The sequence below is a fragment of the Tiliqua scincoides genome, chromosome 1 (assembly GCF_035046505.1).
Source record: "Tiliqua scincoides isolate rTilSci1 chromosome 1, rTilSci1.hap2, whole genome shotgun sequence".
Lineage (NCBI taxonomy): Eukaryota > Metazoa > Chordata > Lepidosauria > Squamata > Scincidae > Tiliqua > Tiliqua scincoides.
In genome coordinates, this window is record NC_089821.1 from 235,010,997 (window position 1) to 235,027,367 (window position 16,371).

The window sequence follows — 16,371 nt, forward strand, 5'->3', positions numbered from 1 at the left end:
TGCCAGGGGAAGCGAACAGGGAATAGGGGCAGGCTCAGGGCCAATGAGCTGGGGGGACAATACTGGGGGGACATTCCCCTGCCATTCCATAGGAATGAGCAACACAGCAACAGTCACCATCACCAGCCATGTGGAGATGCTCCAAGGGCACTACATACACACACACAAAATACGACACAAGGTTGTCACAGTACCCATCCCTTACCTACCCCCAGCAGCAGCTACTGTGGTATCAATAAAGGGATAAAAACAAAGAACCACTAGGAATCGCTACCCATATGGTTCAATTGCATTTATCCCACTCACCAAACATACACTTCCAAGGAATAAGTGTTTGACCACAGAGCAAAGGTAGAAAGTTAGCTGCCCTCTTCCAAGGGAGTGATGTGCAACTAATACACAAGCCCTTCCATGGCAAGGGTTGAGTCCCTGTAAAGGCACCTGCCAGCTGGAAGGAACCATTTTGCCAGTCCTGGGACAAGTCACAAGAGCAGGCTCAACAGCACTTAGGCAATGTAATGGAAATGCGAAACATACCTCAAAGAGATAGGATGTCAGCAGTGGCCCCTTTAAGCGTTAAGACCTGAGCATTCAGCAGATGTGTGCTGCAGAGCTGCAGCCACTTAAAGACCATGGGGCCCTCAGGCATAAAAGCACCTGATGAAGGGAGAGTTTGGTGTAGGTAGTAGTAGGAGGAAAGTGTGAGACTGGAGACATGGACTGAGGAACTGCTTGCCTCCCTCGAGGCCTCTCAATGTGGCCCTCAGGGAGCCCCCAGTCTCCAATGAGCCTCTGGCCCTCTGGAGATTTGTTGGAGGATGCTGTGGCCCGACGCAACTGATCTCAGCGTGAGGGTGACTGTATGACCTCTCTTGTGAGCTGTGGGATGAGGTCTCCCTCCACTGTTTGCTGTTTCACGCCTGTGATGCAGTAGTGGCAGCAAAGGAAAGGCCAGCCTTGCTTTTTGCAAGGCCTTTTATAGGCCTTGAGCTATTTCAAGACCTTCATTCATTCATATAAGTTCAACTTGAATATTATTAACAGTATTTATATACCGCTTTTCAGCTAAAGTTCACAAAGCGGTTTACAGAGAAAAATCAAATAACTTATGGATCCCTGTCCCAAAAGGGCTCACAATCTAAAAAGATGCAAAAAGAACACCAGCAAACAGCCACTAGGACAGACAGTGCTGGGGTGAGGTGGGCCAGTTACTCTCACCCTGCTAAAAAGAGGAGCACCCACTTGAAAAAGTGCCTCTTACCCAATTAGCAGGGATAATTACCCAATTAGCAGGGATAATATATTCATTTATGAAAACTTCTGTAAATTTATTCAAATTTTAAATGTAAATTAATTCTTCCCCCCCCCCAGCCCCTGACACAGTGTCAGAGAGCTGATGTGGCCCTCCTGCCAAAAACTTTGGACACCCTTGCTGTAGAGGAACACCCCCCCCTTTGTGGTCCACAGGGTCACAGAGTGAGGATGCTGCACCCCCTGAAAGTAGAGAGGCCCCTTGCCCTGTAGTGTCCTGCCATGAGGTCAGCTGAGGTAAGACAAAGGTAATTTTATGATTACTGAAGAGGTAAGACAAAGGAAATCCTAATCCTAAGACACAAATGGAATCAGTCCAAAGCTTCTATTGACATGGATCAGTAACAGAGCAGCATCTGAAAGAGAAGCACACAAGTGGGGTTGCCAGCCATCTTTTCCCAGTAGGGCTATGGTGCCATTGCAAGTTATTCAACAGACCGTCAAGTAACAGGTGCTAGTGAGATCTGGCTGCACCAACTGGTTCACTATCCAAAGGAATTAGAAAGTCATAGTGGCCTGACTGGTACACGTAGGTTAGCAACTAAGCAGCAGTTGGGCTGACACTGGTCATTGCAGGTAGTGATTTCTTTCCCAATTTCTTCCCCATTTTGGCCTCTCCACTAGTGGAGTTGTACCAATGTCTGGCACAGTATTAAGCTGGCACAGTGTTTTTCTGGTGTTGTCCCAGTGTCTGTGGTGCATCAGACAATGGGAAGACTTCTGTGCCTGTTGAGCCATCATTGTGCCAGTGTATGTTGAGATGCACCTGCATATGAGGATGGTACTGGGCTCATAATGTCATTAAGCCATGGAGACCAATGTAATTCCCTCCAGGAGTGTGTGGCGCTCTCTGGTGGCTGCTCGGGGGCAGCTCTGGAGTGCTCAGCAATGACATCATTGTTGCCAAGCTTTGAAGTGCTGAGAGGGAAGCTGCACAGGGCTTCAGTTCCAGCTGTGCAGTTGATAAAAATCACTGATGGAGACCCTGTCAAAATCTTTAGGATTGCTTCAGTCACCTGGAGTTTGATGCTGATTCCAGAAGACCCCAGGCTAGTCCTGTCGGGTTGGCAACCCTACATTCACAGTAAAAAACAAATGCGTTATCTAAAATTAAGGGACAAGATCTGATCAGATTAACCGCTTCTACATTGCACTAGTTTCAATGAAAGATTAAGCACATGCATTCATAGTTACCCCACTGACAATCAATGACCTGTAGAAGTGCTTCATTTTGGCTGGATCTTGTTATAAATAAGTGTATTTTTAAAAACCTGCTTCATATCAGGGCAATGAACTACATAGTGGAAAGTCATTTATTAACTTCCCTCTTCTTTCTATGAACTGAAACCAGCAATAGAGAACCATTTAGTTTTGCAGAGACAAGAGTTCTACAGGAAACCTCAAACTACTCCAGTGTCTTATCAGGAAGTGATTATTTATTTTACCACAAACACATGCGACAGAAAAGATATTCTAGACTTAGATACCAAAAGATGTACTGAACATACAAACTATTGTATTTAGATTGTGTTTTCTTATCCAAGACAGATTGATTACATGCTTTGGGGCCAGTCCTAACCCCTTATGTCAGTGCTTTCCAGCACTGACATAAGGGCAATGCAGCTCTGAGGTAAGGTGAACAAACATTCCCTTACTTTGAGGAGGCTTCTGTGAGTGACACCCAACTGCAGGATGCAGCACACGTCCCATTGGCACTTCTATGCCGGTGCTGGAAAGCACTGACATAAGGGGTTAGGCTTGTGCCCTTATTCCCTTCATCCCACCTTGAAGCCCCCATTTTACCCATCTGATTGTCCAAAGTTTTATTAACCCATCCAAAAATTATTTTTAACCTTGTTGCATTTGTAGCCTAGAGTCTACCAATGATCATAGGCACACCACTCTTTTGTGGCTTGTTTCAACTTCTCATGATTTACCGGGGGGAGGGGGGGTTAACTGATCCTTGGTGCCAGCTTGGCATGGTGGTCCTTGGATTGCAGCTGGAATGTGGGTGGCTTCAGGCAGTTCCATCTGATCTATTAACAACAGAGGAGACACCAGGGTCTAGTAACCCACATTTACGTTTTTCTCTCATAGAATCCTATGGGATAATTTGTAGAGTGAATTCAAGGGACCTTTCTTTGTTATTTGATGGCCCTTGATGGGTGCTGTCTTTGTACCTGGCTAAGGGTGCAATAGCTAGCTTAGGAGTTCCACTGGCTCATTAGCATGCATTCTTGATTGAGTTTTGCTAACTTATTTTTCCTAAGTCGGGAAGCTCTGAGGAGCTGGCTTTACTCACAGGATCAAATTTGCTGTGTCAGCAATGTGGGGTCACTTACTGGAATATAGGAGGAGTCAAAGCTTTATCAGAGCCAGCCTGATAGTGGGGGGAGGGAGGGGAGTGTTTGCTCTGAGCATTCAAAGTGTAGTGTTCTTTTTGGCTGGTGGATCGGAGGCTTTCTACCATCAATCCTGGAGCTAAGGTCACATTACTGGTCTGGGCTGTAGCAGGCACCCAGTGCCACGTACACATGCATGTTCCTGGCATGCACTGAAATAGAAAAAACTAAACAGACTGGTCAGGCAACAGATAGCACCACTCATTGCAACAGCATTCATTACTGCCAATTCCTTTAGAGTTAGTGGTGTTTTAGCAGAAAAATAATGTACCAAAAATGTCTTGGAAATTTTTCTTTTTTTAAGCCACATTTTGCTGGTATGTTTCTGTATGAATCTTATTTTTTTTAATGTGCCACAAAAGTCAGGAAATGCTAGCAAAAATTACATTTGGAAGAACCATTCAGCCATCCCTGTGGTTTTGGCACCACTGGGTGGAGAACGACTAACTCAGCCATAACTGTGTGCAATGTGGCATTGCCATTAAGTGTAGTTCATCTTGTCAAGCCACTCCATAGTTATTACAAAACAGAATTATTATATACTTTCAGATAGGGATGGATTTCAGACAACTTGCAATCCAGTGTTAATGCTACAAGAGAGTGTTCTGGCCTCGGATGAACAGCATTTCTCTGATGATGTCACAATTCTGGGGATGCTGGAAAGCATGAGAAGTCCTCACTAGCTACTCACATCTTGCCAGCTGAAGAAGCAAAAAGAGCCCTAGGTTTTCTCATTTCCAAGGGCAATAGCATGAATCATTCTCTCAAAATCAGTTGGGGTTCTTTTTATTTGCCTTCCGAGTCTTTAGGAAGTTGGATTTACTTAATGATGTCTACAATGAGAAAAAACATACTTTAAAACAAAAAGTTTCCAAGTTATTACCATCATCTCTCAGTGGACTGAGGATTTCTTTATCTACTTTTGAGTCAGTTATTTACAAAAGACAACTCTGTATGGACAAATTCTTGGATATTTGGGAACTTTTCTTAAATGCATGTTTATAAAGTATCATTAATTATCTTTCTTTTCTTTCCTCTTTTCCCCTTTTTTCTTTTTCTTTTAACACGTAATGTTGTACTGATATTTTGATTTATGATGTTTTCATTGTATTAAGTGTATCACAATAAATAATTTTCAAAAAGTTTCCAAGTTATTAGAATAATCCTTTGACTATTACACAGAAAGGTGTGGGATCTACTAAATTACCAAATCCTAAATTCCAAAGTCCTGACTAACTTGCAGATCTTGAACATGTTATATGTGAAGTCAAATGCAAGATATCCTTAAGAAATATTAATTCCATATTACTAGAGTTAACAGGAAAGATGACTTCCTCAATATTTACATTGTCAAACAGGTCCCCCATGACAGGGCTGCGTACCTTGATGTTTGTGTGGATCTGATGGTTGAAGATCTATCCATTCCTCAAGTAAGTCCCATTGTGTTCAATGGGACTTATTCTCAGGAAAGTATGTACAGGATTGTAGCCTAACAGCCCAATCCCAAAGGCAGCACTGCTGCCAGGGATAGTGGCTCCAAAGCAGCTACCACTGCATCCTGTGGCGCTGCAGCAGCTGCTGGAGGTCTCCTTGAGGAAGGAGACTTTTGTCCCTTTCCTCTGGGGAAAGCCCCAAGTCCTGCAATGAGGCTCCTCAAGTCTGCACCAGCTATTTTGCCAGCACTGAGTTGAGAGACTCCATGTCGGGCCTTCTGGCCTGACATGGAGTTCAGGATCCAGTGGAACAGAGCTCTGCTGGTCCCACCCTGGTTTATCTTCCTTCCCCATTCCGACCACTCCCTGCCTCTCCCCTGCCCTGATACTGCTGGCTTACACTGCTGGCCAGTCCTCTAAGTGGTCCTGAGGTTCAGCTTCAACTGACACAGGGCCAGTGTTGGCAACCTCTCCTCTTGAAGTGCCATGGATGTGCCTTACGTCACATTTGCAATACCCAGCACCAGTGGTACGCTCATACCACCTGCACTTGAGAGATCAGGATTCGGCTCTAATTCTCTTGCTTATAAAGGCAATGGCTGATATACCTGTTAACAATTTATGCAGGCCAGTTTGTATTCCTCTTTCCATATATATAATGTTGCTTATTTTTCCTGAGTGCCATGGCCCTTGGTTAAACTGAATCATTTTTTTTTAATGAATGAAAAGGTAAATTAGATCATTGACAGTATAATTTAGCCCAGAGATAATCAGTGTTCTAATACATAGGGATTTAGTAATGCTATGCTGTGTAATCGCATACATGAGCTCTGTATTTACATGGTTATGTGTGCAACTATATATAGATGCTCAAACAGAAAGCTGTGCTGAGATTTAGTAATAAAAACAAAGTGTCTTCTCTGGTTTAGAAATGCCAAATCAGAAAAGGGGCAAACAAAAGATTCCCAAATGGATGTTGGTGTTATGTTACAGGCTATTAATAATGATTTGTCCTAATCTACTCTCTGTTCTAATCTATGAAAAAGCAGCCAGTATGGGTCAGGCCAAACAGTGAAGAAGCATTGAAGCTACTGGGTGTAGCATAGCTTAGCTTTATAAAGAAGCTTAATTGCTACTCCTAAATGGTTGCAGTAATACCCAATATCCATCTGTTATTGTTCATAAACTGAACTCCATTTGGGAGGGGGTGGAAAATGTTCTCAGGGTTGCTTAAAATACTGAATCCCACTCTGCCTTCACAACTGTTTACACAAATGATCCAGATGATGCACAAAGTGCTGGTGTGTGGGAACCTCACTCTGGGAGAGAGAAGAAACAAAGATTGCCCTGAATTGTCTCACCTGAGGAACAGCAAGATAAATAATTCATTAAAATAATCCCAGGCAGTATGAACTTTTGGTGTGGGCAAAGCCACATGCCTCTAGCTGTTCAATTAAAAATAAATAAATCAAGATTTCAATTGCATGGTGATAAATTCTCAACAAAGAAACTGGCTGAAAGGTTGCAACAGAGGCCAGAAGATTCAGTGTCTGTGGAAAGGATCAGAAGAGAGAATCAACAAAAACAAATGTCATTTTGTTGCCTTCATGGAATCTGACTCCTGAGAGAACAAATACAGCCATGAGCAAGTGGCTGTATCAAAATCTCTTTACCTTTCCAAGGGCCCAATCGTATCCAACTTTCCAGTGCTGGTGCAGCCATACCAACAGGGTATGTGCTGCATCCTGCACTGGGGAGGCAGTCACAGAGTACTTCTCAAGATAAGGGAACATCTGTAGTAGTAGTAACTTTATTGTCATTGTGCTATAGCACAACGAAATTTATGCACCTTTGAGACACAAGCATAAATATATACTACAATTTCAACAATCACACTTTACACACTCACCCACACATTCTATACGTGTGGAAAGCGTAGATAGGATTGGGCCCTAAAAGAGCTCTCTTCTGATTGAAGAACTCCAGTTGATTTATCATCTGCCTTTAAGTAACTGGCTGAATGTAAATACGTACATATTATCAAACCCATTAGATGCCTTTTTGAGGCTGGGAAGAAAGGTTAAGATTATTTACAGTGTAATAAACCAAAACTAAAAGGAAATGCCACTTTGAATAGAGCTTACTCCCAAATCATGGTTAGTCCATTAGAAGCAAAATGGCTGCAGGAGAGAAACAAATGTTCTCTTTGCTTGCATCCTTGCTGGCTAAGTACATTTGACGCATACAGCTATAGTCAATGAGCCATCAAGCCGGTTCTGTGACATCAAGGGTGCCATGCTGTGCAACAATCCTATGCATGTTTCATTTGGAAGTCAGTCCCACTGCGCTCAATCTCAGTAGGACCTTCCACTGTAATCCTACAGTTGTGGCAGTAAGCACCACCAAACATACTTGGACTTGTCTTTGCTGAAGAACTTCCAAGAGCAGTTTAAAACTGCCATTCCCTCCCCCCACCAAATATGAGAAGTTAAAAATTCTAATTTTTATCCCCCCACGGATAAGTCTACTCAGTTCTCTGACTTGAGGGTTAACCAGCCAATTAAGGCTTGAAGCTGTAGCTTTGGGTCACTGAAAACAACAGGAGTCTTCTAATATAAAAGTTTAATGTGCGCATAGAATACATATGTCTCTCCTGGGAGAAGACAGTGTATCGAAACAGATCCCATGCCTTGGCTCTTGGTTCTCTCTTCATCGTCAGACGACAGTTCCTTCCTTTGGCACAAGCATGAAAATTTCATAATGTATCATTAGTGGTCTGCACATTCAGTGTGACAGATTAGTGTGGTTTGCATCTTACCACAGGAAAAGTTACTATTTCTTCTGCTGTTTGCTATTTACAAGTAAACAAATGAGCCATTTCTCTCACTGACACATTTGGCCTTCAATTTATGAATGCTCATTGACCTGATAAATATTTGGAATGAATGTTCCAGAGCAACATCTAAGCATTCATAATCAGTAATTCAATCTGAGTGAACAATGGATTGCAGCTTTCCCTGCAATTCTTAAACTGGTAGCCCATAGACTACTGGTGATCTATAGTGCATGTTTAGACCAGTGAAAATGAAGGAATCAAGGCTATTTCCAGGCAAGCAATTAAAATAAAACTGAATTCCTTCTGCATTGCGATAATACCAAAAAGCACTCTTAGGGCCCAATCCTATGCAATTTTCCAGCATCGGGACAACTGTAATGCAACTCCGTGGTAAGGAAACAAATGTTCCCATACCTTGAGGAGGCCTCTATGACTGCATCCCCAACACAGGATGCAGTGCCCTTTCCATTGGCACAGCTGCACTTGCACTGGAAAATTGGATAGGATTGGGCCTTTAGATAGCAGGCAGACATTGCAGGGTTTGCATATATATCATGTGATGTCACCAGGGTGACCAGATACAATGGAGGGCAGCACACCTATACCTTTGACTATTGTATGGAAAAGGTGAAGGTTGGCAGGTGAAGTTTTTTAAACCTTTCCATGCTGAGCTGCACCTGCCAAAATTCCCTCTTCTATATAGTAGTCAAAGGCATAGCTGTGCTGTCCTCCATTGTATCTGGTCACCCTGGACATCACCGATGCTTGATCTCTTCCTACATTTAGGCTACAATCCCAAACACACTTTCCAGGAAGTAAGTTCCATTAGAGTCAGTGGGGCTTACTCCGAGGAAAGTGTGGTTAGGATTGCAGCCCTACAGCCCAAGCCTATGCCTGTCTACTCAGAAGTAAGTCCCATTAGAGTCAGTGGGGCTTACTCCCAGGAAAGTGTTGAGAGGATTGGGCTGCAGTCCTATCCACACTTTCCTGGGAGTGAGCCCCACTGACTAGCACGAGACTTACTTCTGAGTAGACATGCTCAGGCCGGGGCTGTAAGCGAGCAGCGAGTGGACTGGGAAGTCAGCGCCACTGGCGGGCGTTGCGCCGTGCAGCTCGATCGCCCTCGCAGCAGGAGGCGACCGGAGGAGCAGCGGGCCGGGCCGGGTCGGCCCAGGGCGAGGAGACGGAGAGGCGGTGATCCCATCCGCCTGGAATGCGAGGCATGAGCGCGCGGGGCTCGAGCTCCGCTTCCTCCACGGGACGCTGCTGCCGCGGAGCGCCCCGAGAGCGACGGCTCGTCAGCGCGTCCGTGGGGAGGCTTCGCCCGCGGCGGACGACGAGGGGGCTGGCGGAGGAGGGTGCGTGGGAAAGGGCGAGGGCTCGGGACCCTGCGGCGCCCCTGAGGGCACTCGGAGGGGCGGATCACCGCCGCGTTGTTCGAGCGCGTCGCCCGCCCACCTCCTGCCTCGCCCGCTCCCCTCGGCGCCCTCGCGCCGCCCCCCCGCTCGGAACAGCAACCGCCACAGGCACTGGAACTAACGGAAACTCTCCGGCGCCGTGGCGCCTGCGCCGTCCCGGCCCCTCCGCCCCCCTCCCGCCGGGGCCTGCCGGGGGGTGTAGTTCCCCCGCCGTTCCTCCGAAGGGGCGGGCAGGGCGAGAAGACTTCCCTTCCCGGCGTGCCCCTCGCGCTGCTGTCCCAGCTCGGGCGGCTGAGGCTCCTCAGTGTGTCTCGAAGTGGGAGCGGCGGTGGCGGGGATGGGATGCGCGTGAGAACCGCCACCCAGCCCGGGAGGAGCCGGAGTTTTTCGGAGCCGCCAGTGAGTGAGTGGGTGAGTGAGTGGGCGCGGCGGAGGGAGCGCGGAGCGGGGCGGCGGGGAAAGTTCCGCGGGACAGCGGGGAAAGCGCCGCCCTTCCCTTCCCGGGGGAGCCGCCGGGGCCGGGGGAGCGGACCGAAGCCCGAGGCGGCTGCAGCAGCACCCGCTGAGGAGCGCTCCCGGGTGTCTCTCCCAGCGGGGGGGGCGCCTCCCCCTCCAGATGTGGCCGGGGAGGCCGAGGTGCGCCCGGCGCGGCGGGGCGGGAGGCTCCAGCCGGAGGCCACATCATCCCCGTGCCCCGCTGGGAGGGATGCTCTGGGCGCAGGCTGCTCCGGCTTCCGCTGGCTCCCGGTTTCTTCTCCTCACCCAGGCAGAAAGAGCCCCATCCCTCCCCCTTCCGCGCCCCCAGCCCAGGTCAGGATGGTGGGATTGGAGCTCCAGCCGTCCTTCCCCCGAGCCACTCTCCTGAGTGCTGCAGAGCATGTGCAGAGTGCCGGCCAAGTTTTAGTCCGGGGGGGGGGCGGACGGACCCTGCAGTAAGTTTTCCGCCAGGCAGTCTGTCAGAGTGCAGGTGATTGAGAGCCCCGTCCTTTGCATTTCTACTCAGAAGTAAGTTTAGTTAGAGTCAATGGGGCTTACTCCCAGGAAAGTGTGGATAGGTTTGTAGCCTCACTGCCCAATCTAGACAGCCCAGCATGTCTACTCAGGAGTAAGTCCCATTATAGACAATGGAGCTTACTCCCAGGAAAGTGTGGATAGGATTGGGCTGTGAATACGTTTCTGACAACAACCCCAGGGCCACGAGCATCTCTGAGATTCTCTGTGGCAGATGCTTTGGGGGGATTTAGTTTTCACCCTTACCATGCAGTTCAGGTTGTTAAATTCACTGGAAATGAATGCCACAAAACTGAAGGACACTGAAGGCTTGTGAACTGCATGCTTTTTCTTCACACTGAAAAATGTAATGTACCTAATGAAGGATCCTCCCGATACTGCGGTAATCCTGAAACAAGCCAAATGTTTTTGGTTAGGCTGGAAGCTGTGGGTGATGTATAACCAGGTAGTATGGAGGTGTAAATGGAGAATGACGTGAGTCAGTCCAGATGGGTGGTTTTTCATTCTTCCTGACACCCACAAGACAGATGAAAGTATGCAGTTTCCTGCTGGTTGACTTATTGTTCCCTTATTGGTCCCAGGATTAGGGCAGAGGTGCACTCTCTGTAGGGAGGACATCCCACTGCAACTTCCAGATAAACATGCATAGCATTGAACTGCAGTGCTCCCATGTTAATGGGCTCCTCAAAGAATCTGTTCTCTCATAGCTTGGAAGTGAGTGAAATAGGGTTAGGGTTTGAATTAGGTTAGACTGATAGCAGAAGGCTTTGAGGGTTTCTAACATTTGTGAGTCTTTGAAAGTTAAAACAGCTAATTTTCAGTTCCATTCAGCTTAGAATTGCTCTCTTCCACTTTCTGTGCTGTAGTAGCACCCTGACTGAGTCATTTTGGGACTAAAAGGCATTCTTTACTTGTGAAATTCTTTTTGCTTTTAATACCCCTTCAGCATCGGTGATCAGAAATGGTTACAAAAAAGTTTTTTTTCCCCCAAGCAAAGCATGCCTCTAAGTTCAGAATGAGTCACTTTGGGATGTTACTTCAGTTTAGAAAGTGAAAGAACTCTCTCCTAAGTCAAATGTACCTTCTGATCAATACATCTCTTCATTCACATAAGTGCAACATTGAAACTCTCTCTCTTGCCAATTGGGTGTTCTGGATAAAAGATGCAGCTATCCATCCATCCATCCATCCAGCCCTTCTTCCAAGTTGCTCAGGAAGGAGTACATGTATCTCCCTGCCCTTCATGCATTTTATCCTCACAACAGAACTGTGTGGGAGGGCAGGTTGAGTGATAGTGACTGGCACAAGTGAGCTTCCTGACTGAGAAGAGATTTGAACCCAAGTTCCCCCTGTCCTAGCCTGCTGTTCTAGCTACTGTGCCCTGCTGGTGTTTACATCATACTGACAAGCCCTGCAGCGTGGATGCTCATTCTGTCTGATTTCTAGCAATTTCTTTTTGCTGGGCGGTTTTATCCATCTCTCACAGTTTCATATGCTTGCTGTTTTGGAGCTGGTAACTTGAGTTCCTTTCCAAAATTTACTGGCAAAAATAATCAAGCCATTTAAACTGGAGGGACTGGTCTTATTGAAATTGACCCTGGAAAAGATGCTTTCACAGTTTCAGCCTATACTTCTTTTCTTTGTCATTTAAATCTCTACTTGAACACATACAGCCTTGTCTAGGAGAAAAAGTGGCAGTAATCATATATGTGCACTGCACCCAGGGTTAAAGACATAATGAAACACATCACACCCTTGCTAAAAGCTCACCTCTTGCTAAAAGCTCACCTGGTCCTCTCTTCCTTAGATTAGTGCAACCTCCTTTCCTCATACTGACTCTTTCCTTTTCAGTCGTCAGAATAACTCTGCTAAAATCATCTTTCTAATAGTTACTTTCTGTAGTTATTTTTGTTGTTGTTGTTGAAGGATATGTCATAGTTGAGAGGCCTTGAAAGTAATAATTTATAATCAGTTCATGAAAAGTTTAAGGAAATCTGAATTTCCTAACTTGTTTTTGGCTCTGTTCACATTAAAGTTATGTAACTTTGTCAATCCACTGAACAGTCTTATTTTAACATTGTGAATAGATAGTAACTATTGGATGAGCGGCTAAGTCTGGATATGTCTGCAGTCTTTGTCCTTCTAGTGTTCTTTTCCCATTCAAGACAGTGATGCTATTCCTGAGAGCATACTACTGTGCCAAATACCTTGTAAAGTAGTAAATGCTTGGTCTTCCTATGCAGCCTACAAGGAACTGCTTTATCTGGAAAAAGTATACATTTTTGAGGCTGTATTGTGGGTAGGGTTAACAAAAGTGCACTTGGGGTGACAAATAAGTTGCATTTAGCCCTATCAAAATATTTCAATTATTTTAGCATTTCACTGAGGAAGTCAAGATAGTACTAATAAATTATGACTGTGATTCAGAGCTGCACTGAATGACTGACCCACTTATGCACGGAGGTGTTTAAGCTCCTCCTCTTCAAGGAGCAGACCCCTACAATACCTGTAAATCCCCCTTCCAAGGTAAGAGAGCCCTCTAGAACTGTGCTTCATAAGCACGAAAGATTGTCATCACAAACAATTGTAACCCCCCCCCCGCCATGTATAGGTGAAAGACCTTTCTCCTCAAGCTTGGGATGGGTGCATGTTGGATCTCACTCATATTTTAACATCTCCACAGTTTATTGAATGATTCTGGCTACCTCCAAATCCTGCTGTAGTGGATCTCATCTAACAAAAACTCCGCTCATTGTGCAGCTTCTGCATTTTGTATATGGGCAGCACTCTGAGGATGACAACATGGCTTATCTTTGTTTTCATTGTAGATATGATTCTATTTTGAACCACAGATTTGCCTCTTTCTTCTAAAGCACAACCATTTTTTAAATTTCAGTTAAAATAAGAACATAAGAAGAGCACTTCTGGATCAGGCCAAATTCCCATCTAGTCCAGCATCCTGTTTTCCATAGTCGCCCACCTGCTGTCCTTGGAAAATCTGCAAGCAGGAGAGAAAGGCATTCTTCTCTCGCACCATTGCTCCCCTGCAACTGATATTCAGAGGCATACTGCTGCTGAATGGAATAGTAGTGCATAGTTGTCAAAACTAACAGCCATCCTTCAGTCTATCCTCTGTGAATTTGTCCAATCTCCATTTAAAGCAGTCCATACTTATGTGGCCAGCACTCTGCAAAATTGGTATGAAATTCTGCATACTAATTTTGCTCGGTGGGAAAACATATCTTCTTTTATCTGTCTTAAATCTCCTGTCAATTATTTTCATTGGCTCATGCTTGTTTCTAGTATTGAGAGAAGGAAGGAGAAAAACCTTTTCTACTCTCTGACACCAGTAGGCTTGAGGCCTGCTGAGCCCCCAGATTACCTATCTAGATGTGGCATGGTGGTGGTGAAGGCTTTCTGTTCTGCACTTCAGCCTCTATTTGCAGCTCCTGTTGGACAGCCACTTCCACTGCTTGTCGGCACAAGCAGGCTCTGTGCCATGATTTCCTGGGGTAGCGACTACCCGGTGTGAGTTTCTGAGAAGATCGACTGCAAAAAGTAGAGGATGCAACGCAGAATGGAATGCCTTCGCCGCTGCAGCACCATGCCTGGTTGGGTAATCTGGGGACGCCAGATCTGGCCTATGGGCTGGGGTTTGAAAGCCCCTACTCTATAGCTTTTATAGTCTCAGTCATGTCTTTCCTTAATTGCCTTTTTCAGAGCTATAAAGCTCCAGATCTTGTAACCTTTCTTTGTAAGGAATGTGCTCCAGCCCTGTGATAATTCTAATTGCCCTCATTTGCACCCTTTCTAGCTCTACAATGTCCTTCTTAAGGTGTGGTGTCCAGAACCATGTACGATATTTCAAATGTTTCTGCCTGATTGACTTGAATAGGGCAATATAATGATAGCAGTCTTAATCTTGATTTTTTTTTTACTAGTAATCTCAAGCAAGTAATTTGTCTTCACCACTGCCTCGCACTTGGCCAACATGATGGTGCCCAAGATCTTTTCCTGGTCAACATGATGGTGCCCAAGATCTTTTCCTGGTCTATTGCAGATAGCTCAGACCCCCATTAGTGTATATGTGAAGTTGACTTTCTAGTCCCAATGCGCATCAATTCATACTTATTAATGTTTAAACACATTTGCCATATGCTTGCCCACTCATGCAGTTTGAAGAAGTAATGTGGAGTTTGGTGTCATCTGGAAACTTGACCATCTTATTGCTTACCCCCAACTCCAGATCATTTACAAACAAGATAAAGAACACTTGTCTCAGTACAGATCCTCCATACTTTCTTCCTAAGGGAATACTGCCCATTCATTCATACTCTCTGCTTCCTGTTCTTTTACCTAGTTAAAAGTCCATAAAAGGTGCTAGACTCTTATTTCATTACTGCTAAGTTTACTTAAGAAACTTTGGTTAGGAATTTTGTCAAAAGTTTTTGAAAGCTCAAGTACTGTATACCTTGTCAACTGGATTGCCTCAATCCATGTGCTCTTTGACACTCTCAAGGACGGATAGTGAGACAGGATTTACCTTTTCAGAATCTATGCTGAATTTCTTTCAGCAAGTCTTGTTCTTCGATATGCTTAGTAATTTTATCTTTAATTATGTTAGTCACCAGTTTATCTGGAACTGACATTAAGCTAACCAGCCTGTAATTTCCTGGATCCCTCTTTAAATATCAGTGTTACGTTGGCCATCTTCCAGTACTCTGGCAGGGAGACAGATTTTCAAAAACAAGTTACATACTTTTGTTAGAAGATCAGTAATTTATGTATGAGTTCTTTAAGAACTCTTGGATGAATGCTGACTCAGTGATTTTACATAAAATATTTTATTTTTAAAACAAAACACTGGCGCTAATGAAAATGGATTTGATAGGTTTGAATGGTGTTAGTGACATTTATTGTACCTTCAGAAGTGCGGCTGATTTTATACAACAGTACTATTTTATGATGTTATTGACTATGAAAAGAAATTGCCAGATAAAAAGTACTGTAGTGTAAACTGTTTGTTTAAAATAATTGCAACATTTTATTGTTTTAGCTTTTTATTGTTAGATATGCTGAGGTGGTCCTGAAGAACAGGGTATAAATATATTAAATAGATAAATTGTGGTGTTTTTGAAGACAGAGTGAGAGAAATATGATATCCTTGCTGGTTGTGTTGGAAGCTGAGTCAGTGTAAAGCAGCGATTCTTCAAATGTGCTTTGGAACCTCCATTATTGATAATTGTGGAACCTCATCAGTGGTTTCTTTCTGAGAGTGAGTGCTTAAGGTAATATAGCAGAAGGAACCAAGTGGAGGACTTATGAGACCAAAGGGTGTTTTCTAAACAAAGGCAACTTTCATTGCTTGTGCAACTTTGGGATCATATGAATACATGGCATCTATGTTTAATTCATCTTGATTTGCTTCCCATTTGAACTACAGAATGGATGGGGGAAGCATGGATGTGAGGAATTAGGAGCTGGCCAGTGTGTTGTGGAGAGCTAATTTCTATTCTCTGTTTCTGGAATTGCTTCTTATGCTTCCTGTTTAGTGCAAAAGCAGTCGACTGAAAGCTCAGGGAACGCCTGTGCACACGTGTCCTTAGCAAAATGTAAAATATTCTGGCTGTTGAATAAAGACTTCATTTTGTGTACTTGAAGAGTGTACCTCATGTTTACAAAGTGGAACAAAACTGTTGTATAATTAGAAGGAAATGTATTTAATGGAAAGCTGACTAGCAGATTGGGGAATTTTTATGAATGGTGTCAAAGATGCCAGTACATTGCAACCCCCCTGAAAACTTCTCTTGGTGTGCATATGGTTGACTCATACTGTTCAGTGTGTTATTTCCATGCACTATTACCTACTTCATATGTATTCCAAACACATCCTAACTTCATGTAATAGTTCTGTGGTGTAATAACTGCTTGAAATGGTTATTTTTAGTCTCTCATAAGAA

The 16,371-nt window shown here is 44.7% G+C and overlaps 1 protein-coding gene across 2 annotated transcripts in view; it reads left to right on the forward strand.

Moving 5' to 3' along the window:
- Nucleotides 1–9,733: 9,733 nt before the first annotated feature.
- Nucleotides 9,734–16,371, forward strand: part of PRKD3 (protein kinase D3) — a 62,274-nt gene continuing 55,636 nt past the window's right edge. Inside the window, exon 1 of one of the 2 annotated variants that reach the window (XM_066617880.1) lies at nucleotides 9,734–9,807. The gene's annotated coding sequence lies outside the window, so the exon portion shown is untranslated. The remainder of the gene's footprint in view (nucleotides 9,808–16,371) is intronic. The other variant, XM_066617888.1, reaches the window with a different exon arrangement.